At 43.7% G+C, this 25,601-nt stretch overlaps 2 gene segments (V, D, J or C); both read left to right on the plus strand.

The window, feature by feature from the left end:
• Nucleotides 1–3,168: 3,168 nt before the first annotated feature.
• Nucleotides 3,169–17,089, plus strand: LOC308572209 (immunoglobulin heavy constant mu-like). The segment is given in 5 exons: nucleotides 3,169–3,237; nucleotides 11,712–12,011; nucleotides 14,219–14,551; nucleotides 15,296–15,619; nucleotides 16,629–17,089.
• A 2,199-nt stretch (nucleotides 17,090–19,288) lies between these two features.
• On the plus strand, nucleotides 19,289–22,743 carry LOC308572281 (immunoglobulin heavy constant gamma 4-like). The segment is given in 3 exons: nucleotides 19,289–19,310; nucleotides 20,092–20,228; nucleotides 21,367–22,743.
• The last annotated feature ends 2,858 nt before the right edge of the window (nucleotides 22,744–25,601 follow it).

Here is a 25,601-nt window from a genome sequence, read left to right on the forward strand (position 1 = left end):
CTAGACAATAATAAAAACACAAATAAAGAAAATCGTCTTCTGAAGGTTTTTGTTTGTTTTTGTTCCTCCTTCACATACTTTCAGGAAGGAATTTCATCCTCTTTTGAGAATTCTGCCTGTTGTCCTTCATTCCCATAAAATCAGTGGCAGAGGAACCTGAAGACTCCAGGTGTCGTTGGACCCAGCAGTAGCAGCCAAAATAACAAATGGTCGAGGATGATGGGTTTTGTAGTCCAACAACCTCTGGAGGACCATAGTTTCCTCTGCCAGTTTGCATTTCTTAGTGCAGAAAGTATTGATCCGATGTGTAGAGATCTTTCCTATTCTAATTAATTCAAGAGGGTTCTGGAAGCTTCTCTGTGTGAAAGAAGCAAGTGGAAGGTTCATAATGTTTGGGTTATACCTTCAGATAATAATAATAACAATAATAACAATAATAATTTATTTATATCCCGCCCTCCCCGGCCAAAGCAGGGCTCAGTATAGCTGGCTTAAACTGGTTCTCTTATCTCTTTCTGTCAGGGTCATGCTGACTATAAAAATAGACCAGAAGGACCCTAGGTTTCACTTTCACTTTCTATCTCTTTTCCTCCTAGGACAGTATGGGGTTCTGTACATGTGTTTAGTGTTAAGGCTTAGACTTATTACAAGTTATTGTACGTTTAAGTCAAGTCTGCTGCTACTGGATTTCTTATGGTCAGTGCCAAGTCTGAATGTATTGGATTTGCGACCATTACGCTCATTTGCCTTCAGTAGTAGTAAAACTCTGCTGGATGAAATATTCATCGTCTCTGGTCTATTTTTTGGGAATCCTGCACCATGTTTAAGGTTTTCCTCTGCTAACTATACGTCAGAGTTCTGCTCTGGATCATACTGAGTAGAATTTCAATGACATCCTCCCCCTTTACTTACATCTTGGATTACCTAGACTCTTACACAGAGCCACTTCTATCTGTTCCTTCAAAGGCTTTCTCAAAGCTCACCTTTTCCCTAAACCCCTTTGGCCCTTCAGGCTCATCCATGACTCAGAGGAAGCCAGATACTAGAGGAGAGAAAGATGTTTTTAAAAGCCTTCACTCTTGTTTTGTAAATTTATGCCACCTTTACTACTGGGATGAAGCCTTGACAGGCTCCTGTTGTGGTACAAAAAGAAAACAAACCCACAATTTGTTTCACCTGATGGGACATTTCCAACACACATGAAGCCTTGGATAAACCTTTCTACTTAAAAGGCTTATTGAAAGAAGAAAGCCCTTGGGTGCCCTATCATAATATGTAATGGAAAGAAAGTCCAAAGGATAGATACGACCTCACAAATGGCCCATTTTTATATTGTATGGAATGAATCTCCAAATAAAATTGTCTCTGCAGACGGCCCTCACCTGCAGAACACTTGGTGATCATTTGGGACAATGCAAAGGGAGTAAAACTATGATACAGTGGTACCTCGGGTTACATATGCTTCACGTTACATACGCTTCAAGTTACAGACTCCGCTAACCCAGAAATAGTACCTCGGGTTAAGAACTTTGCTTTAGGATGAGAACAGAAATCGTGCTCTGGCTGCGCGGCAGCAGGAGGAGGCCCCATTAGCTAAAGTGGTGCTTCAAGTTAAGAACAGTTTCAGGTTAAGAACTGCCCTCCGGAACAAATTAAGTACTTAACCCGAGGTACCACTGTATTCAGCTTCAGGAAGCCAACTTAGCTTGAGCATTTCTCTGCTATCACTCTTTGCACTTCTCAGTTTCTTTTTTTTTTTAAGATATTTATTAAAGTTTTTAAACAATAAAATCACCAAACATATAAGAAAAAACCTTCACCGCACTTCTCAGTTTCTAGTCCCACCAATGCAGTGGTGGGAATCACTGTCCTTTGAGCCCTCAAAATGCCCCAAAGGAAGATTGTATTCTGCCAAGTGCCAATTAGTTACTATTTAAGGGATATCATTCCTTATATTCACAACTACCAGGAAGTTTCCATACTTTCCACAGGTGCCAAAACCAACTGGATGGCACCAGGTTAAAGAAAGCTGGTTTTAAAACGTGTGGGTTTTTTTAATCCCATCAGAGACTTCCAAATAAAACCCCACAGCCCTCTCCTTACTGACTGGCATTTTCCATCATCCCAAACCAGCATGAGAAGGGTGATAGGAGTTACAATCCAGCAACATATGGAAGGCAGAAGACTGCTACCACAGAACACCACAAAGCACTTAAAACACATGCAACTCCCATTGGTTGCAAAGCAATAATGGGGGATACTTTTGACTCAGTGACAAAGCTCTGCATATATGTTTATAATGAAGAAATGTTAAACAACCTCTGTGGCAGAGTTGTAGGCCTTGCTTTGTTATAATGCCGCAAGCCTGTGTAGCAGCGGTTCTTAGTGACAGCTACTGAGAAAGAGGCACAATCAGTGTCCTGTGAGAAAGGTGGTAAATTTAATTAACTGGCAACTAATAAATGATTGGTTTAATTAAGAAGCATGTTAGCAAGTAGAAACAAATGGTTGGAATTCTTTTCCTTGGCCAGGTTAACTCCAAATTTTGCTACTTCATAGCAACTGAAAGTCTGGATTTTGAAAACAAGAAAACAAGTCAGCACAAACAAATAAGAGTGGGGAGAAAGGGAAGTTGTGTGTAGGCAAAAGTTTCATTGTTTAATATCTTTATATCTTATAAATCAAGGTGGTCCGCGCGTAAGATTAAGCCAAACCATGGCCTAGCTCATTGCAGCATAGAGAGAAACATGATTAAGTTTAATTAACTGATAATTAATAGATCCTTAATTAATTAAGAATTAGGTAAGTAAGTGAAAACAAATGGCTGGAGTTTTTCCTTGGCAAGGTTAACTGCAACAATTTTTGCTATTTCACAACCATATGTATCTCAGGAAATAAATGCCTGGATTTTGAAAACAAGTCAACAAGTCAACACAAACAACCGGGGGTGGGGAGGGGAAGTTGTGTGCGGATGAATGTTTCATATGACCAGTTTTGGATCCCAATTATAGCCCCTAGGCCTCACTCAACCATGCTAAAAAAAATTATTTCAGAACTTCATGTCAGCTCCAAGGACGTCATAACTGTAATTTCTTTTTTTGGCTTCTTTTCTGAGAGCATGATTAGGGGGAAAATCTCTGAAGCCCCCATTAGAACAGAAATGACATCCAAAGGGAAACAGGTGGCAGGTCAGTGGCAAAGGACCACTTGCTTCAATCAACTCCAGACTTTGGTTGGGTGAGTAAGAAAAGGTTTGATTATGTGTATTTTGGAACTCGCTCCGCACAGAAATACATCCAGCATCTTTACACTTAAAGTATTTTGTTTTGAGGGACCCAACTCTACAATTCTATGGTTCTATGACTCACCTTTTTGTGGGATTTATATTGTTCCATTTTGCTTGATGTTTTTGCCTTACCTGTTTTATCATCGTAATGGTTTTATCTGTTTTAGAAGTGCGTATCTTTTTGTTTTCACCCGCATTGGGACCTTAAGGTGAAGGGCAGGTAAGTAGCATTATAACTCAATAAATAATACTTTGGGGCTCTGGAAAGATCGAAATATAGATAAGCCAGAGGAAGGGAATTTCCGAAATCAATCCCTGTCTCCAGGCACAGGGTGACTGAAAACAAGCCTAGGAACGTGGACTAGCATTTCTCAGTGGGCTTCCAACCTCGGATAAAATGTAAGGTATAAACGTGATAAATAAATATTTGTGTTTTAGGTGTCTTGTATTGATATTCAGGCCTGCCAGCTGAGACTGAAGGCTTGCTTGCCTCCACCCTTCAGCTGGGCATCTCCAAATCAGGCACCAGCTTAATGTCAGTCAGTTGGAGCAGGCGGAAAGGGTAGCCTAGATCCACCCCATCAGCTTCCCTGGAGATAAGCAAGGAATGTCTGGTTTACTTACCTGAAACTTGGCATGTGAATGCTTCAGTGAGAGCAGATGCATATGAACCTGATCCAAGTACTGAGGGAAGCTCCCTGCAGAGCAAGAGGCCTTCTCAGATGGAGTTATTTGCCATCTTGCCCTACCCTAAGTGCTGCCCTCCTCTCCATTACATATTTAAGCTTATGGAAGCTCTTGTGGGGTGGAAAGAGCTTCACCTGAAAGCCTGGACCAAGCCTGGTTCATAGAATCATAGAACTGTAGAGTTGGAAAGGACCCTGAAGATCATGTTGGAATATGCAGCTGTCCCATACGAGGATCAAACCTGCAACCTTGGTGTTATCAGCACCACGCTCTAACCAACCAAGCTATCCCAGTCAAGAGATCTCCGATTCCCTGGCAAAACACCGGCTTGCTTTAACGAAGTTAGTGTGGAATAGTTACAGGTAGGTAGCCGTGTTGGTCTGCCAAAGTCAAAATAAAATTTTAAAAAATCCTTCCAGTAGCACCTTAGAGACCAACTAAGTTTGTTATTGGTATGAGTTTTCATGTGCATGCACACTTCTTCAGATACCTTGCACATGAAAGCTCATACCAATAACAAATTTAGTTGATTTCTAAGGTGCTACTGGAAGGAATTTTTTAATAGTGTGGAGTAGGTAAGCTTCAATGAACCTGAGACAGAAAAAGTGGGCTACTTTAAAAGCTTTCCCCAGACTTATCCTCCCATTTGGGAGGTTTTTCACTTCCTGTGTGAGCATAATGTTCCGTGTAGCCATCGGAGAGAAAGGTAGCAACCTCTCCGGAAGGCTGACAATTATAAAGAAAATTCTTCCCCTCCTAGCTGAGCAGGGTGCATGTAAGAATCCGCTGATGAGCAAATGGACCCTGGATGTCTTCTTGGAGTTGAGTGTTCAGATGCACTGTTGCCACCTCATCCTCCCAGATGAGTACCAGTTTTCAAGGAAGCTGACAGGGAGCACAGGAGATATCTGAAAGTCAGCCCCAAGCCTAACATTCAGCTAGGAGATCGCTGAGCTCCCCCGGTAACTGTTAGGTTTCCAAGAAGCTGCCAGAGTGGAAGGGGCTTGCCTGACCTCCTATATGAGCACAGCAGGCTTCGCTGAGCTACACAATAAGCTGCCCTAAGCCTGGTGCTTAGTTGGGATTTTCAGCTTTGAGAAACCTGACCTGGGGCAGGTTAGGTGCCCAAGCTCAGCTGGGACATTCCTGCCCTCCCAGGTGAGCAACTGGCTTCACAAAGCTGTCAGCAAGCCAGGGGGATACCAGAAAGTCTTTTGCAACCATGATGCTCAGCCGAAAGATTTCTGACCTCCCAGGAGAGTCCCAGGCTTCAATGAAGTGGGAAGGCAGTGAGGAGGCTACCTGAAAGCTTGCCTGGAGCCTGATACTCAGCTGTGAGAATCCTGGCCACCCACCTTTGCAGTATGCTTCAAGGTAGCTTCCTGGAGGGGAAACCGGGAGGAATATCTGGAAGAATGATTTTAAAATGAAAGATTCAGCTATAGGCTTCGGGGAATCTGGTTTGGAGAAAAAGGCTCTCTACCTTAGCCAGCCTGGTGCTTAGCTGGGCAATTGCTTGTCCCCCAGCGGGAGCATCTGGCTTCAGGGGAGTCACCAGGGAGCAATGTTTTCCAAGTCTTTGGAAGCAGCTCTGGGCTAACTCCAAAACAGCAAGCACGAACAAGGAACCAGAAGGTTGAAGAAGGAGGGCTCTGAGGAGCCGAGGCTCCTGGGTCTCCTGCTCTCTGCTCCAAAAGTCAGGGGGAGGAATGCTCTTTGGAGGAGAAAGACCCCTTCCTAGGCATTGTCAGAGCTGAGGCAGGCAGGACCCCTGGATTCTGGCTGGAGTGAACTGAGGAGTAGGACAGAGCAACTTAGGGCACTTCTGAAAGCCTAAACTCTCCATAGCTGACTTATTCCTACTCCCAGGAAAACAGGTAGGGGAAACAATCTTGTTTTAGCTTGGGGAGGGTAGTGTTGCCAAGTGGTTTAGAGCAACAGCAGGACTGGGATTGGCTCCTGTCCCCATGGAGGGGTGTGGAGCAACAAATCTGAAGCCCCAGCTTTGGAAAGGAAAGGTAAGCTGGAGCAGGTGAGAGCCAGGGCTCCTGGGTTCTGTTCTCAGCTCTGGGCGAGGGTAGGAAGGACTTTGTTTTGACCCAAAATTTTCAAGTTCCATCCCTATCTAAGTCAGGTTTCCTGAGTTATAAAGCAGGAAGAGGACATTTCCAGAAGGCTTATCTGTAGCTTGTCAAGAGGCAGCGTGGCTCTGAATGCCAGTTGCTGGGCAATCACAAGTGGGGAGAGCACTGTTGCACTTAGGTCCTGTCTGTGGGATTTCCATGAGCATCTTGTTGCCCGCTGTGTTAATGGGATGATGCACTAGATGGACCATTGGCCCAGTCCAGAAGTATGCTTCCTATGTCGTGTTTGAAGGGCCCTAGAAAGCCATAGCAGTGGGGTGTTGAGACCCAGCAGCTGTGGGTTGTATGTCAGAAGGAAAGTTAGCTATGGCAGTCTAGAATAAAAGGAAGCCCAAGCTTTGTAAGGAGCGTGTTTTGTTTGTGCAGGGAATTGGGACTCCGCCTAAGCTCTTATGTGAACATAGGAAGCTGCCTTATACTGAGTCAGGTCATTGGTCCACCTAGTCCAGGGCTATCTAAACCGACTGGCAGTGGTTCTCCATGGTTTCTTTCCCGGTTGTAAGTAGAGATTCCCTGAACCAGCTAGGTTGCAATGGGTTACAAAGCACCAGCGTTGCCTAATGGGTTATAGCAAGCTTTTGGCAGCTCTGTTTAAGCAGATGGCTCAGATGTTCAGAGCACATCTTAGTAGGAAGAGGGAATTTAATGGCTTAGAGTGCTCCTAAGGACCCAACCCACCATTGCACAGAAAGTGGGGATGCTTCAGCTTAGAGAGGAGTCCCTTTCAAACCTCAAAAACACACCTTCAAGGGAAATGGAGTACAGTACAAAGTTTGCTTGGGTTCCTGCTTTCTGTCTGCAACGTTTGCAGGGAACGTTAGCCAGCAGAGTAGGTTTGCCTTGGGAAGAGGCTGCTAGGCTGATCCGCACACAAGAAGCCCCCAGCTTGCATGAGGGGCGTGGGGTATTGCTGGCAGGTGAGAGCAGAGAGTTCTCATAAGCGTTCCTGAGTTTAAAAGATGGCTGAGAGCTGGAGGGTTGAGGGAGGATGTGCAAGCCAAGACCCCAGGGTCCTAATGCAAACTGGTAGAGAAGAGATAAAGTGGAGGACAGCAGATCAGCTGCCTGGACACAGACAAGCCTCTGCTCCAATGAGTTATTGCCAAGTGAGCTGGGAACCAGGATTTCTGGGTTCTAGGGCCAGCTCTGAAAGCCACACTGAGAAGCCAGAGTCTGAAAATGGAGTTGAGAGGGATGTGGGTTGATGAGACTCCCTCAGTGAGAGGCAGTGTTGTGTAGCGGTTAGGGTGTCTTGCTAGGACCTGGGTGACCAGGGTTCAAATCTCCACTCAGCCATGAAGCTTATTGGGTGACCTTGGGCCAGTCACTCACTCTCAGCCTAACCTATTTCACAGGGTTGTTGAGAGGATAAAATGGGGGTCAGAACTATGTACGCCACCGTGAGCTTGCTGGAGGAAAGGTGGGATAGAAATGCAATCAATCAACCAATCCTCAAGTGGTCAGGTGCAGAAGAGTCAGGGCTCTTGCACTGTTTATGATTGCCTAGAAAAGGGGATTTCAGCACGGGGGATTTCCGTTGGCAATGAGACCTGTCAGGGGCAATGCTGCCAGGGAGTGAGGATCTGGCCAGCAGGAGGGCAAAGGACTGGTGGGGATTAGGGTTGCCGCCTGCTTTTCTGACTCTACTTCTGTACATGTAACAGTAGTCTGAGAGGCACAGAAATTCTGCAATGAAAGTGTATCTTGGCACCAAAACTTCCTCCTGCTTAATTGTGCTTTGTGTGTGACAAAAAAATAATAATGTGCCAACCCCAGGGTGAAAAGAAAGGTCATTTTCAGCCGTGGGACACAAGCAGTGCAAAGAGGGGGCAGAAAAGACCTGCTGTCGTTGCTCTGCAGTTTCTGTACATTGAAATGTGGGGAGGAAAAAACCCAATATTTAGTTTAAGCCAATGCTTTACCCTATTGAGAAGTTCATTTCTAACTTTAGATTATGTGAGTTGATAATATAAGGCTAATAAGAATATAAAGTTAATACTAACAAGGAGGGGGTTTCCAACCAATGGGGGGGGACTTGGTTTGCTGTTGTTTAACAGCCACTTAATTGGCAGAAAATCAGTAATGCCTGCAGATTGACTGATTGTTATGAAGACAGGCCCCTGGCTTGTTAACCTCCACACACACACACACACACACACACACACACACACACACACACACCTCAGCTTTCCTTTTTAAGCAGACTTAATCGAACTCTTTTGTACAAAACTCAGCTGACCCTGATAGGTCAAGTGGGGAGCCATCAAAGGGACCAGAACAGGGAATGAGAGTCGCAATGAACTGAAGGAGGCATGTGTGAGTATTATGGGGTGGCAGGTATGAGTCAGCAGGAAAACTATGGTCAATACACAACTTTTTTTACAGGGCCCTGAGCCTAACAATTCAAGTGGGGAGTTATCAGGTGGTTCACAGACCTGCAATGAATTGAATCCAAGTTCCCGGGATTCTTTGGGGGAAGTCATATGCTTTAAATGTATAGCTTGGATATGACCAAAATGGCAAACAGTAAGAGAAAATACGAAGCTCCTTTCATTAGTGCAGCTACATCATTGCTGCATCTGCATGCTGTGGGAAAAACTTCACCTGCTGAATTTATGCCCTGCTGATGGAAGTTGTCCAAAATTTTGGCGGGAACTTGGCTGGCTTAAGACTGCACTAGAAGGAAAATGCTAGGCCAAGAATGGGGCACCTGTGACCCTACAGATAATGATGACTACATCTCCCATCACCCCTGCCCTTTGGCAATGCTGGCTGGGGCTGATGGGAGTTGGAGCCCGGCGACATCTGGAAGGCCCTGGTCCCTGGGCTGCCCAAAAGACCATTATTTCTGGGATATTTTGGGCCCGTAAAACTCCAGTTGCTGATAACTTGCATGGAATCTTCAAAATATTGAGCATAATATGGAACAGATTGAAATTGATTGTACCATTTATTATTGGTATTAGTAATAGTATTTAGTATCGCCATCAGCTGGTGCAGTTCAAATGTTCTCTACCACCAGTTGCTTGTTGTTTTTTTCCATTTTCCTTCTTAAAAAGTTCTGCTGAACAGTTTTTCCATTTTTCTTCTAAATGCTTCTCTTTGCTCTACCTTTTACTGAATACAAGAGGGTGGTAAACAGGATGCAGGACATCTGGGCAGATACAGATGGTGCTGAAATAAGAGGAAGTGAAACAGAAAACAGAGCTAAAACAGGCCATGAGTGTTGAGACCTGGTTGATGGTAGTAAAAATGCTACCTAGGACAAATATCTGGATCTTCATCTGAAGTTCATTTATAGGCCCAAATGATCCTAGGAAATGTGCTTTTGAAACCAAGCATGGTGACTGAAGTATGTGTCTGCTCTTCTCCTTCTGCACACTAATTAAAAATATTAAACTACTTTTATCTCCTCAAAAGATTTCAGTGAGAGTATATACACACCATGCATTTGAAGCACACTCTTGACCCAAAGAATTCTGGGAACTTTGGCCTCACAGAACTACAATTCCAGGCACCCTTAACAAACTTATTCTCAGGATACTTTGGGAGAAATCATGTCCCCTAAATGTATGGTGTTGGAGTCTAGCAGTAAACAATAAAATTCCATTAAAAACTTTTTATTTTTTTTAATGTTGGATTTTGTTTTTATTGTTTGTGAAATATTAATAAATATCATTTTATTAAAAAAAATAAAAATGTAAATAGGGAATGATAATTGGAAATGGATATTTATAATAATAGGTTAATATATGGAGTAAGGATAAAATGCTAGAGGGTAAGGATTTGCTGAATTTAATATTTGAACTGGAATACAAAATGGGAGGTGTGAGGAGGTCAAGAAACTAGTGAAGAAAATATAAGATTTGAAAATATTAATCCATTTTTAGCTTTGTTTTGTGGCTTTTTCTCTTCTTTTTACTCTCAATTTTTTAATTTTTTTTCTTTCTATCTTTCTTCTATCAACTGTTTTTCTACTGTGTATTTTTATTTGTCTTGTTTTTGTAGTTTAAATGTTTAAACGTTTAAATGTTGGATTTTGTTTTTATTGTTTGTGAAATATTAATAAATATCATTCCATTAAAAACTTTTTAAAAGGAGCAACAATTACAATAAGAATCAAAATGCAGCCAATAAAACTTTCAAAAGCTAGCTCTCTCTCTCTCTCTGTCTCTCTCACACACACACAGAGTAGCAGCAGCAGCAGCTAATGTTTTTGCCACAATTTTAATTCCATGTCTGCTAAATTTCCTAGTATTTGGCACTGGAACAGGGTCAGTTTTTAAAAAGGTGAGGCGCTGTAAGTAAAAATTTTATATTTTTGTTCGTGTGATGGCTCTAGCTGTTTATAATTTAGAAGCTATTGAGCCATGCAAGGTTCTTCTTCAGAATTAAAGTCACCTTCTGATCTAGTAGTCACAGGAAAACATCCCTTTCCTGTAACCCACCCTTCTGAGTCCCCCCTGTCCCCCGCTAATGTTCCACTGGTCCTTCCGCATTGCCACAGAAGCATGTCCTTTTCTCACAGACAGGACCCCACCCACTTGGGCACCCATGAAATACAAAATAAAATGTCTCCCATATTTAATTTCATATGTTAGCTTAAGGGGAGAAATATTACCTTGTCACAAAGCTATGCACAATCACTTGCTGTCAACTAATTAACTCTGTGGGGTATACTTCACAGTGAGCCTTCGTAGGATTGTACTGTAAATGGATGTCAAATCAAATTATAGTAGAATCCCATGCATGTTTCCTCAGAAGTAATACCCACTGTGTTCACTGAGGATTATTCCTTTGGGAAGTGTGTACAGGATCCTTTGGGAAGTGTGTGCAGCCTTAGAGCTAGTGGTTGTTCAAGGTTGGGTCATGTATTCTACATGTGTGAGAGTATATGAGTGGCTTTTTAATGGATTAGTTTAGAACATAGGGCGAGTTACGTTGGATGAGGCCAATGGCTCATCTTAGTCCAGCATAGGTTTGTCCTCCGAGACAGATAAATTTGTCAAAGGTTGTTAATCAGGTCTGAGTGTTTTCTCCATAGAACTCAGCACTGTAAGGTTTTCAAACCTTACAACTGTGAAAATAAGCTTGAAGGTGGTTGGGCAGTGCCTGGGAACAAATCTTGGAAGATGGCATAAGGGTGCTGAATATGCTTCTCAGCAGTTTCCTTGTCCCTAGGATATCAAGAAACCGCAAGTCAAATTATGCAATAATTCCAGGTAGCCTTCACAGCTTTTGACCAGGGCTGAACACCAGATTCACTTTTCATGGAAGTGAACAATATAGTGGTACCTCTGGTTACGTACTTGATTCGTTCCGGAAGTCCGTTCTTAACCTGAAGCACCTCTTTAGCTAATGAGGCCTGCCACTGCTGCCACACTGCTGCCACGCGATTTCTGTTCTCATCCTGAAGCAAAGTTCTTGACCTGAGGTACTATTTCTAGGTTGCGGAGTCTGTAACCTGAAGCGTATGTAACCTGAAGCGTATATAACCCGAGGCACCACTGTATCTTGTTTCCCGCTCTTGGCAAGGAGACACAAATGCTTGCCCAAGGAACAGATTGTCATCACATCTTTTTCTTCATTTGCAGCATCTCCCACAGCCCCAGTCGTCTTCCCATTGTCCCCCTGTTGCCAAGACCTCGCCACTGCCTCCCAGGTTACCGTGGGCTGTCTGGTCTCTGGCTACTTTCCTGAACCTGTCAAAGTACAGTGGAATTCAGGATCCTCGTCTGACATCCAAACCTTCCCTGCTCTATTGGATTCATCCAGTGGCCACTACACTCTCAGCAGCCAGCTCACCATCCCAACCAGCACTTGGGAATCAGAGAAGCTTCAATGCCATATTATACATACAGCTACCAGTTCCACAATCAACAAAGAGATTGGACGTGAGTCTGGTTGAGCCTTTGTTATCTGCTTTCTTCCTCCTTCAGTATTTGTTGGGTGGAGCAGAAAGAAATGAAATATGGATTGTGTGGGTGAAGGGATGGATAATGATTGCAATATTTTTGGTCCTACCATCTGACTTTTGTACCCTCAGAAGCACATTGAGCACTACAGAGAACACTCACAAATATTGTGGGTTGTATCCAACCAAATTCTAATCAAGAGTAGACCCACACATTGAAATTAAGGAACCTAAATCGGCCATGCCCATTAATTTCAGTGGGTATGACTATCAATGGATACAACCCAGTGAGATCAGATGTAGGGAATCCTTGGCCCTCCAGATTTGCTGAACTAAGACTCCCAATTGACCATTCTTACTTATGAGAGTTATATTTCAGCAACATCTGGAGAGCCAAAGGTTCCCCACATGTGCCTGTGATAGACAAGACAGCAGTGGGAAGAAAGGATTTAGAATTATCCAGTTAATAGTTGTCAGGGGTTTAGGTGCAGAGGCACGGGCAAGGGAGGAAACAGAGAGCGAAGGGGAGGAGACAGAGGAAAGGATGAGTGATGACGACGACCCGAGATCTCCCAGTCTTTCCAGTGAATCAGAGGATTCACAGAAAGGAGCACCAGTGGCCAGGGCAAGGGGGGAATCTAGAGAGGCACCCCAGGAAGATAGAGCCAGAGGAGACTCAGGGGGGAGCAGCTGGAAATCGGGACCAGCGTCACCGCCAGGAAGTAGGGAAGAGGAAAGGAGCCAGGGGGGAAGCGCTGGCAGCTCACCACAGGAGGGAGGGCAGGAGTCAGGAGTGGCCACACCTCCATCGGGGAGCGAAGAAACGGTTAAGAGGAAAGTGGAAGGTTGGGCGCGCGCGCCAAGTTCAAATGCAGAGGAAGGCGGCGCAGTGAGCAGCCCCGAAAGGGAACCAGGTCCTAAAGCCCGGCGCAAGGAGGCAGAAGGGTCCGGGTCAGCGTCAGAAGAATCCCGGAAGGAAGAAGCCCCGGGGGGTAGAGGGACCCAGAGGAGGACAGTCAGGAGGAAAAGGTGGAGCAAGGCTAGGATATTAAGTTGGTGCGCACGGGGCGGAGACTCAGACGGAGCCTCGCCGATCTAGCTAGTAGACGTAGAGTTGCAGACAGCAGCGTGAGAATGGAAACTGTAATTCAATAAAGACTTTTACTTAATGACCGCTGGCTAGCGTGATCCTCTGTGAGCTAGGATCTTGAAGCAGCTCTGACAATAGTGATTCAAATTTAGGGAAAGTCAGGTTGCACCATGACAGATTGTAGCAATAGGTGTCAAAATTCAGCAAAAACACCCTCTTCATTTTTCTTATGAAAATATTAGCAACACAGGATGCTCTGCACACACACATACACACAGAGAGACACTTTCTTAAATTAGTCTTTTAAAAAACAACAACAAAGGGAACAGTGCAATTAACATATGAGATCTCATTTCAACTGTTTATACATAGTTTACCAGCCCTCTTAGTGGTCCTTAGGCCTACTTAGAACCGACAATGAAACAGAAGAGGGAACTGCCCTCCACTGTCCTCCTTGGCACTGGGCGCAGCAAAGTGAAATTTGATGTTTAAGAAAAGAAGTGGGTTTAGTGCAGAGATTCAGAGGAGAAAGAGGAATAAGCTTGATTCACAGAGAGTGAGGCTGTTGTACCTTCTCTGGGAAAGGCTAGCATAAGGAGAGAGGGAAATGAATACAGGATCCAAAGGAACTAATGGCAGGTGAATTAGAAGCCACTCACATTTAGGGAATTGGGGGGGGGGATTCAGTTCAGTTTGCATTTCAATACAAACTAATTCACACTACCTGGAATAATGCACAAACAGAAAGCCCATTCTCCTAAATTCGTGGTTCTCTGAATTTTGTGATGCAGTTCCCCTGCCCAAAAAGTGTGCAAAAATATACAAAAAATACATATATTCACCAAAAAACAGTGCACACAAATGTATTATGTTCAGGAAAATTGTTTCCAGATTGTGTATTTATTCAGCAAAACTGCATACAAGACATGAATATTAAGCACAGTTTGTACTAAAATCCTGGCTAATTCTCAACTAAATAATGTAGACATGCGGAGAACTGAATTTAAGTTTGGGGAAATGAGACAGGTGGTTAGGTGCACCGTACATCATTAAAATACAGGTATTCATGAGACTCCCTATACTTCCTATTCTTCCAGCCTGTGAAAAGAAAGATCCCGTAGCCCCAAAGGTCCGCTTGCTCCATTCCTCCTGCAAGGCCAGCTCCAGAGATGCCACCATTGAGCTGATGTGCGTTATCTCCAACTTCTACCCCAACAATGTGACGGTTAATTGGCTGGTGAGTGAGAAACCTATGTCGCAACCCTCTTTCACTGAGCAGCCCTGGAAAGACACCCATGGGTACACTTTCAGTACCATCAGCACAGTCAACATTAGCCAAGCAGACTGGGAAGATGGGAATGTCTACGTCTGCCAGGTGTCCCACACAGCAACCCAAACTTCTGTGAGAAGCAAAGCCAAGATCTGTGAAGGTAAGAACTCCTGACTCAGTTCTGACTTAGTTAGGTTCGGATGAAGTGGGCATGGACTGAAAAACAGAAAGGCCAAGAGCAAGGGGCTACTTCCATTTTATGGTGGGTTTCCCAATGACCCAGAAATACATCCATCATGGTCCTTTGGGATTTGGAATGGCTTTCTCCAACCTTTTGCCCTACTGGCATATCTGAGGTTTTACTCCATTTATCTGGAACTTGAGAGACTGAACCAACTGGAGGCAGGACTCTGTGTCATAGAGGAGGGCACCAAGCCAGTTTTCCTTTGAAAAATCTTGATAGGTAGCTTTCTCAGATTTCTCCAGTTTAGATTAAATGTTTGTCAGGGAGTTGAGGAAACACATTTCTCTTCTTCTGCAGAAGGCAGTTTGGCTTGATTACTTGTGCTGCCAGCTGTAAATCTCTCTGTGGCACACTGGTGTTGAAAGTGATCCATCAGGGAATCTGGGGAATGGGCAAACACACTAGTTAAAGGGGTGCAAGTTCCAAAAACAACAGAGAACTGGGATTATTCAGCAATGGTAGAAGGTGCTGGAGTTGTTCAAGGGAAGGGAAGGGACTGACAGGAACTCTCAGGTGAGCCAAATGGGGAGCCTGGACTGACTTAGCTGTAGAGCTACTCTGAAAGAGAAGCAAGCAGAGCAGGATAAGATTCTGTGAGCAGGCTGGGAGGGAAATGGTGGGAGTAGACTTGGGACTTGACATGGGTTTTTGTATTCCCAGACTCCTCAGGAACTCCCCTCAAAGTTTTCATCCTACCCCCAAGCCCCAACGACCTTTACATGGATAAGCAACCAAAACTCAGCTGCGTGGTAGTCAACTTAGAAAGCGAAGAGGAAGAACTGGAAGTGACCTGGTCACGGCAGACAGCAGGAAGTCTAAGCCCTGAGCCACTTGCATGGAGAGAGGAGGTTAATAACACCTTCACTGCATCCAGCTATGTGATCATTTCCGCAAGCGACTGGTTGTCAGGGGAGACTTTTATCTGCACAGTGCAACACCCATCCCTGCCTCAACCGAAAACAAGAGAGATTAGCAAGAAGAAAGGTAAGCGGGAAGCAGGCCTGCTCTCCACCCTGCAAATGGTGTCCCTAATTTCCCAGCAACCTCCTGAGCAGGAAAGAGATTACTGAAAAGGCATATCAACGTAGCACCATTTAGAACAAACACAATATACCAACGTGGACAGTGAGATCTGGCAACACACACACAAAAAAAATCAACATGTTGCATGTAGTTTGAGGGGGGCATAGTTGCTTGTGGTCCCCACAACCGTCCCACCATCACAACCCACATGCAGTGCTTTAAAAAACCTGTACAGCATGTTTTGACACTTGTGCCAAGGGAAGTTGTACCACATAGGAAATGATGCCTCTAGCATACTGGTTTCCACCCTCATAAAAATGAAGTCTCTATTCCGTGTGATAACTTTCCATCTGACTAATAATAATAGTTGTGCAACGTGTCCTGACGTAGATGGACTATTGTTGCTATTATGTACAAAGCAGTTATGAACATCATTGTAACCAAGGCCCATTTCGCACCTTTAATCTGCCCCACAGGCAGATGCTTGGGTGACAGCTCTGGAGAGGCAGTGTCAGAGAACCAGCCTCCTGATTCTGTCTCAGGGCAGTTTGGGGGGTCCTTGTGTGCTACGAAATTTCTGTATACGCCTGAGAAAAGGGGTGATGTGAATGTCCTCTAAATGGCACATTAGTGGTGTGTCTTGTTCATTCACCACAGAGAAGCCCAGCAAACATGTCAGGGGGTTTTCTGAACCATTCAAGACATGTAGCCCAAACCATGTTTCCCTAAGCCAAGGATGGGAAACTTGTGTTTCTCCAGATGTAGTTGTACCCCTGCTCCCATCAACAAATGGCCAGGGATTATGGAAGTTGTAGTTCAGCAGGATCTGGGAGGCTACAGGTTGCCCATACCTGGCACAGAAGCCTTTGTATCTCCTCCGTTCCCCAGCTCCCCACATGGTTTCCACTAATTTGACCTAAACTGAATAGTCATTTTCTTTTTCTCTTTCTGTTTCCCTATGCATAACCAGAAACCAAAGAAGCTCCAGGTGTGTATCTCTTCCGCCCCCACGATGATGAGCTCAGGTCTAATGGCCGTTATGTCTCCATCACTGCCCTGGTGAGAGGGTTCAAGCCCAGTGACATCTCCCTGAAATGGCTCAAGAATGGGAACCCTCTGCCTGAAGCTGACTATCTCAGCACCCCAGTCTACAGTGATGGCGATGGTTTATATTTCTTGTTCAGCAAGCTGAAAGTCCCCAAAGCAGACTGGAACAGAGGTGATGCCTATACCTGCATGGTTGTCCATGAAGGTCTGACCCTCAAGTTCATTCAGAAGACCATTGAGAAATCTCGGGGTAAAAAATGAAAATGGCCTCGCCCTATGGCCCCAGGGTTTTTTTCTCTCTCGAGATTGTTAGACCAACCCTGTGTAAAAAATCTCCATGCAAAAATGTACCCAAGGGCTGAATAAAAAAAGAAATCATCCAAAGACTGTCATAGATATCTATTATTGTGGCTCTTCCAGGAGAGAAGGTGACTTGTGGGGGGATTAATGGGGAAATGGGATTAATCTCTCGAAAACAAATGCCAAATGTTTAAGGTTGGCAGCAGAGGGAAAATGTGTTTATCACTGTCACAGTTGTATCCTATTTCCAACAAGGAGCCCAGGCCTTCAAATATCAGGTAATGCCAAGCTAGCCTCACAACAGCCTTGAGGAATCATGGTTTCTCCCAGGCCACCCAGTGAATCTTCATTACTAAGTGGTGACTTCACTCTCCAAGCCTCACACACATCTCCCCGCACCGAGTCCCAACACTCTGCTCACTGCTCCACACTGCCTACCCTCTGCACATGCTCAGAAGGGCACACTCTCATTTTCCATTTGGGAGAGCAAAAAGTGTTTCAGTTAGTCATACTGCAAGGACATATAAAGATACATGGTGTGGTCTTAAAAGGAACACACAGACACACATGCACACCACAGGATTTTTATATACAAAAGAAACACTAAAAAATAAGAGACAAAATGCCAGAGAAACAGATGTGTTTTACAATTTCCTTTCATATTCTAAAAAAAAAATTAAAGGCAAGCTTTGGTCAGTATATTCACTTTCTTTGCATCTATTTACAGAGAGAGGGAGGGCAACAGAAAATTATGTTTTCTGATATAATCTCTCCTCCCCCATCCCACTTCCCCCATCAAACAGATACAAAGCATATGATGGCATCAGAGGTTGGCCAAAAAATAATTGGATAACGTTTTCTTTGTGAAACATTGGTGGCGGTAAAGGTTAGAAGAAGTAGAATTTGGAAATGGGTGTATGTGTGTGTAAGGGGTCTTACAGGGAAAGTGGGGCATCTTCATCCCCTGACCCCCCCCCCCCCGCACCCAGCAAGACAGTGTCAATCTGGAGGCACCTCTTGCAGGAAGCAAGTAAATCCAAATTCACAAAGCATTCAGGCCAGATTAATGGAGTGCTCACACACTGCGGAGTGAAAGAATTGAAAGTAACATTTCCTATGACTTAAAGGGCTTGTGAACTCTGCCTTAAAAAATGACTCGGGAATAGACACAAGACCTCAAGCACAGAGTGTGCCCTTGTTCACCTAACAAGGCTAGAAACATTGTAAGAAACGTAACAGCTTGACACTGGTACCTAGGGATTTTGGCAATTTTTTTGCATTTGAATGTATAAGAGAAAACTATTTAGGGCCAACAGAGCAAACAAAGAGATGGGGGGCACAAAACCAACCTAAAATATCCACATGCCCACAGAGAAGAGCATGGATAAATGAACATGTGCACACAAAATTCATTATGCCCTCCTCATGTGGAAAGAAAATGGCCAGCCCTTATTTGAGTCAGCTGTTTAGAAGCCGCAGTTGTAAGAGATGTGTTTCTTGCATGACAGATGTTAAGCCAGTCATAGGATATTTGTGCCTTATATGTGGCCTCTTGACTTTGTTAGCAAAGTGATTGGAATAAAGCAGAGATAATCCAGAGAGAAAGGAGACAGACAATACTGTACTGAGGTAAACAGGGCAAAACCAGTTTATGAAATAAAACAGGGAGATTTGTCTCTCTTAGGTCAGATCTATGCAGCTAATGGGGGGAATCCTTCAGAACCACACATCTCTACCTCTCCTCCAGCTGTCAAATCTCAGCTGCCTTTCTCATGGACAGCTAAGTCCCAAATGACAGGAATCTCCAGAGTCTGCTGTCACCAAGACTAATAGCAGAACCAATGCCTTCAAATCATGCACTGAATACATTTCCAACAGACTTAACATACAGAAACTCGCAAACTTCTTTTTTCTACACTGTCCCCACCAAATGCTTGGCTACTTCTACACCAAGGTTAACCACTGCCATGTTTAGTGTACTTGTTGGTGTTGGGTTTGGTAGCTAGGCCTCCAGATTCAAATCCCTGCTCAACCATGAAGCTCACTGCGTGGCCTTTCTAAAACAACTCGCTCCCTCATAAAATAAGCTTACTAAGGCTGAATTAAGACATCCCCGCTCTCTCCAAATATCACAAGTTTTCCACGGGATTATTTCACCCCGTTGTTCCCAATGCCTCGTCGTCGCCATCAAGGATAGGATCCACTTTGCCATGTCTAGCAACTGTTTTCGGTGCCCCTGCAGATTCATAATACTCAGATGCTCAGTAACACAGCCAAACATGAGAAATAAACCCAGAAGAAATGGGTGAACCAGTGTTTTGGCAGAGTGAGACAAGAAACGAAGGGAGGGAGAGCTCTCATGAGAGTGAACCTACTTTGTATGCCTTGGCCTAAATGTCACATGGCGTGAACAGATGTGTTCCCCAAACCACCAGTACAAAATTTAAATGATCATAGTTCATGTTATGTGGAATTTGGAGACAAACCAACACTTGTTCATTTCATTCATACTCACAGTGCATCATAGGCTTCATAGTTGCCATCAGACTAAAATAATAATACTGAATCCATGATGCAGCATGACTGTGAATGAAGTGTGGATGAAAAGGATTATCTGACACCTGTATAACATTAAAGATAAGACTAGATGGGAACAAACATTTGCATGACCCTCCATAAGAGTTAACTACATTGGTGCCTTGGTTTAAGAACAGCTTAGTTTAAGAACGGCTTGGATTAAGAACATTGCAAACCTGGAAGTAGGTGTTTTGGTTTGTGAAATTTGCCTTGGAAGCAGAACATGTTCCGCTTCTTGTTGAGTGTGTTCCATTTGTAAACTGAGTCCCCCGCTGCTATGGGAAAGCACGCCTTGGTTTAAGAATGGACTTCCGGAATGGATTAAGTTCTTAAACCAAGGTACCACTGTACAATCATATTCTAGGGGAAGGCAGGCTCCATATTTATGCAGAATGATGGGATTCCAAAGTAGATGGATATACTTGTGGGTCAGTAGATAGATGGACTATTCATATTGGGGAATTTTATATTTATGAACACTGAGAATGGCGTCTCTTTCTTCCCCACAGTGATAATAATATCGACAGAAGTTGATCTCAGCGACGAGGTCGAAGAGGAACTGGAAAAATTATGGACCACCATCTTGGTTTTCTTCATTCTCTTCCTCATCAGTGTATGTTACAGCACCACAATGACACTCTTCAAGGTGAGGGGAAAGGAAGGGGAAAACACATATCAGCATTTGCATTTGGCAGTGAGAGAGCCCGAAGGAGGAAGAAAGCAACAACTAAAACCCAAGAGATAAGTGTTTAGAATATATGTATCATTCACTGCTTGCTGGGGAGGAGAGAGGGGTGTAGAATATAGGTTGCACACACCAGACATTTAAAGCGCTTGGCTTCCCCAAGAGAATCCTGCCAACTGTCATTTATTCCTCACGTTTATTTTTCTCCCAGCAGCCTTAGCAAACCACAATTCCCATGATTCTTTGGGGGAAGCCATGTCCTTTAAATGTATGGTGTGTAGGCAGCCTATTTCTTTAACCTCCTAATCTGCTCTCCTTCCTCTTCAACAAACCTCTATAGGGTCCAGAACGTGTGGAAACTTCCAAGGATCTGCTACCACTCTGGATCATAAGTGGAGTCTGAAAGGCTCAAGGCACAGGGCTGTAATAAAAAAAAATAAAAAACACTGCATTTGTTTCAGGAAAATGTTCTTTATGTGGCATTTCAAAGTGGAAGAAAAGAAATATCTTAAAATGGCAAAAGTGTAGTAACAGTACATTCAAGATAACTTAGGTAAAAGTCCTTTTTACACTGACTGCGTTTGAACATTCCTTCAGCCAGAAAGAGTTTTGCTTCTAAATAACCTCTTGCTAATGTAGGCAAGATATGACATTTTTGAAGGTTCAAAGAACAGCACGGGACTAGATTCAAGTAGGTAGCCATGTTGGTCCAACGCAGTCGAAATAAATAAATAAAATGTCCAGTAGTACCTTAGAGACCAACTAAGTATGTTCTGGGTATAAGATTTCGTGTGCAGGCACACTTCTTCAGATACCTGTTTGCAAAAGGGCTTTCAAAAAGCCCTGTACTATTCTTTTCTATGTATGTATCTATCTGTTTATTTGAAGTCCCAACAGTCAGTGTTTCAAAATGCAGCATCACCTGATGTACCTAAGACATCAGGTGACTGACACATGGGAGCCCCCATCCACCTGTTAAATTATGCCCTCTGGGGTGGGTATATAAGGATCTGGTCCACCAGCCAAAAAAGGTTCCTCAGCCCTGTTCAACACTCACCCCTCTCCTCTCTCCCCCACTCTTCACCCTCCATCCCAACAGGTAAAATGGATGTTCTCCACTGTCGCAGACCTGAAGAAGCAGCCTGTAGGCCCTGAATACAAGAATGTCATCCCACAGACATTCTAGGAGCATTTTCCTGGGAATCTCATCCTCCATCTTCAAAAGGGGCAAAGAGGAAGCCACTGCCTGGAGCCGCAGCTTCGTCTCCCATGTCAACATCCCGGGCCTTCTCTCATTTCCTATCTCATTCAGCTCCTACTTCTCTCCTGATGAGGCCCTTTCAGCACAGTGATTGTCTTAGGGGGAGGCAATTATCATGAATGGCATGTGTTGGGACAGTGCCTTCAAGAGGAAACACTTTTATGGGGCCCGATATCTTAACTGGCTTCCACCAAGAGCCAGAAACATCTGCTTCTCCCACCCAGTAAAGTACCAAAGGACAGTCACCCCCCCACACACACACACAAAAATATGCCTTTTCAATGGTGGTGCCTCGGTTGTGGAATGGTCTCCCTAGAGATATTCTGCTGGCACAGGTGAATAAATACTAACAGGTGAATAATACATTCTACTCTCAGGCTTTTAAGCAGTGGTGGTTTTACTCTTATTGTTGCTTTTACTGCTCTTAGTTTGTGGGTTTTTTTAAAAAAATACTATTTTAGATTTAGTGTGCATGTGTGTGTATATATATATATATCTAATTGTGTGCTTTTAAATATTTCATTATTTTGAATCTAGTCTTCATGTTTGAGATGCATACCATCCTGACAGCTTTTGCTTTTTTAAACGAATGAATGTCTGGTGTCTCTAGCCCCAACATGCCTGACACTATCTGGCTTCTAATCTCACCCAGAGATGTGAAACTCCACTTTCCAGTATCTTTGCCAGGCCTCTTTAACCATATGAAATAAATGTCCTTATCTATCTATGTGCATGCAATATGCTTAAATAAACCAGCTCTTTTGCCCATCTCTTACACACCATTTCCTTACTGCCACGGGATTGTGGTCAGCCAAGTCCTACTCAGAGCAGACCAACTTAAACTAAGATAGGCATGCCAATAACTTCAACTGGTCTACTCTGAGTAAGACTAGCACAGCATACAGTCTATGGTCTTCAAGCTACCAGTGACTAGCAACCCCTTAATCTATTGCATACTCATTTATTGGAGGTTGTTAAGCAGAGAATAGCTACCTATCTGGGATTGTATAGCAATAGATTTCTGCACCATTAGGGGGCTGGGCTGGATATCCTTTGAGGGCCTTTCCAGTTGATGCAGGTTTTGTGATCATTACTGTTTTTAGTGCACAAGCATCCCAGAAACTATATGCAAGAACTGCTGAAGTGCTAATGATGTGAACCTTCCAATCCCTGTATATGCATGTAAATAAACCATACATCACGAAACTGGCAAAAGTCTCCAGTGACCTTATTCCAATAAAACAGACCCATCAGAGACCTGGAGGGAAAGTCGCAATATGATGCTTCCAAGGAGGAAGTCTGGGCCTACACCTGTAGCAGAATGAGGTCGGAATGAGGTGGAAGATAACATTTTCATTGTTCTCTTACAAGAGATGGAAGGGGGGGACTCTCTGCTAGCACAATTGGAAAGAAAGGTTTGAGGTCCAACCTGTTGTGCTAGCTTTTGACTTACAGGTTGGTTGGTTGGTTGTTTTTTTATAAAGTTTTTTATTACGTTTTAACAATGCAGAATATAAAAGAAAAAAATACAAAGACAAAGACAAGAAAAATATAAGGACACAAAATACATACTACAAAATACAACATTACAAACATCAAGCACAAAAATACAAAAAATACATACATTAAAAACTAATAATAAAAAGAAAAAGCACATATATGAAAAACACAAAAATTCCCTCTTTCTTAATTTTACATCTTAAATTCACATATTTTCCTGACTTCCTCGCGTCTCCCGTTCTTGTATCCCTTTTAAAAGTTGGTTCAGCAAATTCATAGCCCATTAATTTATCTGTTGTTGGTTTAATCTTAGATTTTACCTTGTTGCCAGAACCCCAGCAATTCATTTTAATGTCATCAACATTCTGAAATTTTACAATATTTCTGCAAATAAGTTTTAAATTTCCCCCAATCTTCTTCCACTGAGTCTTCTCCCTGGGCTCGGATTCTGCCAGTCATTTCCGCCATCTCCATATAGTCTATTAGTTGCATCTGCCAGTCTTCCAAGGTGGGTAGTTTGGTTGGTTGGTTGGCTGAACAAAGCAAAGTGTTTAAAAATGGCATCCACCACCTATAATCTGATGGGTAGTCCAAAAGTAGCTAATGTGGTGCTCTCTAGATGCTGTGAACTCCCAGCATCCCTGATCTATGACCAGGAGCTGCAGTCCACAAGATATGGAGGGCACCATATTGGGTACCCCAGGGAAGTCCATGCAACCACTTTCAGTATCCTCCCACCCCATAATACTACATGTGCAGACATGGGGGGCAGCCCTTGTGTGAGGGGCAGAACCTCAGTTTGCTATGCATTTTCATTGACTGGGGGGGCAGGTCCCCTCCCTGCCCCCCCTTGACTACACCCATGTGTGCGGAGCAGGCCCATAATAGGAAGCTCATGTGAATGGAATGACTCTGACCAAGCAGAGGAGGCTGGAAAGAACAGACCTTTACAATGGAAAAAGGAGAGGTGAGATACAAGAAACTGCAGCTTCAGGAAACGCCATCTTGCAGGACGTTTTTCTGTTGCTATTCTTAGCGCCTCTCAGTTTCAAAACTCACCAACATGAGGCTATAATTACCCCGCAGTGTGAAACCGCGAGGGGAGGAGCAGGGCCTTGGGGGCTGGGTGGGATCCAGCTGGGCCGGGTGTACGGTAAACATCTAAGCACATGAGAGTACGACATTTGCATCACAGAAGCGGCCATGCAGTGAGGAGCAAGTGGCGCACGCAGCAGCGGCACCAGCAAAGGATTCTGGGTACTGCTCTCAGCTAAAGAGCTCACAGTGGCATGACTGAAAAAGAACTACTTCAACAAATGTGACAATCCATGAGGCACCCCCCCAAAAAAAAAATGCCTGTCACAGATACTGGATGGGAGAAGAAGTTTTGTTTTGCCCAATACTGATTCATAAAAAATGTGTGTAGTCTTTTATCCCTTATATCACAGCAACTGAGAGGTTTGCATGCTCCCCCATAACCAACCCAAGCTAGGAGATTCCACCTAAACATTAGGAAGAACTTCCTGACAGTAAGAGCTGTTTGACAGTGGAATTTGCTGACAAGGAGTGTGGTGGAGTCTCCTTCTTTGGAGGTCTTTAAGCAGAGGCTTGACAACCATATGTCAGGAGTGCTCTGATGGTGTTTCCTGCTTGGCAGGGGGTTGGACTCGATGGCCCTTGTGGTCTCTTCCAACTCTATGATTCTATGATTCTATGATTCTATGATTCTATGTATCAGAGGGCCCAGAGGAGTGAACGCAGAGGAGAAATGGAAGTCTCAGGCTGGTCAAGGCGGGTTTCAAAGCAGCTAATATCATCACATTCAACACTGTCCTAACTTCCAGTCATAGGGTCTTCTGCATATGTTTTAAATTGAATGAATGGTAATTGAATAAGAGCTCTTCATCCCAAGGACTGTGTCAGCAGAGGTGGTGTGAACAGAGGAAGCTGCCTTATACCATGGGCTCATCCACAATTCGCTTGTCCTGTGTCTACAAAGCATGAGTCCAAGAGGTTTTCCACTTGTTTCATGCTCTCTAGGCAAAGGGTCCAAGCCATTTTCGGTTTGCCCCAACACACACGTAACTGGCTGTAAAGTAACATAACATTATATATAATAAAACTGTAATCTAATCATCATATAATTTTTGATGTGATTATTAGATTACAGTTTTATTATATATAAAACTTTATATATAATGTTAATGTTATGTTACTTTACAGCCAGTTACGTGTGTGTTGTGGTATTCTGAACATGATTTACGCAATGAGGCAATTGTGTGTACAGTGGTACCTCAGGTTACATACGCTTCCGGTTACATACGCTTCAGGTTACAGACTCCGCTAACCCAGAAATAGTGCTTCAGGTTAAGAACTTTGCTTCAGGATGAGAACAGAAATTGTGCTCCGGCAGCGCGGCAGCAGCAGGAGGCCCCATTAGCTAAAGTGGTGCTTCAGGTTAAGAACAGTTTCATTTTAGGGAATTAGCCTAAAATTAATGAACATTAGGGAAAATGTTGGAATGAAACTATATGACTCTAGTAGAAAAGATATCAGGAGTTATGTATAATCGA

This window comes from Podarcis bocagei, assembly GCF_964188305.1.
Source record: "Podarcis bocagei genome assembly, chromosome: 13".
In the NCBI taxonomy this organism is placed as follows: Eukaryota; Metazoa; Chordata; class Lepidosauria; order Squamata; family Lacertidae; genus Podarcis; species Podarcis bocagei.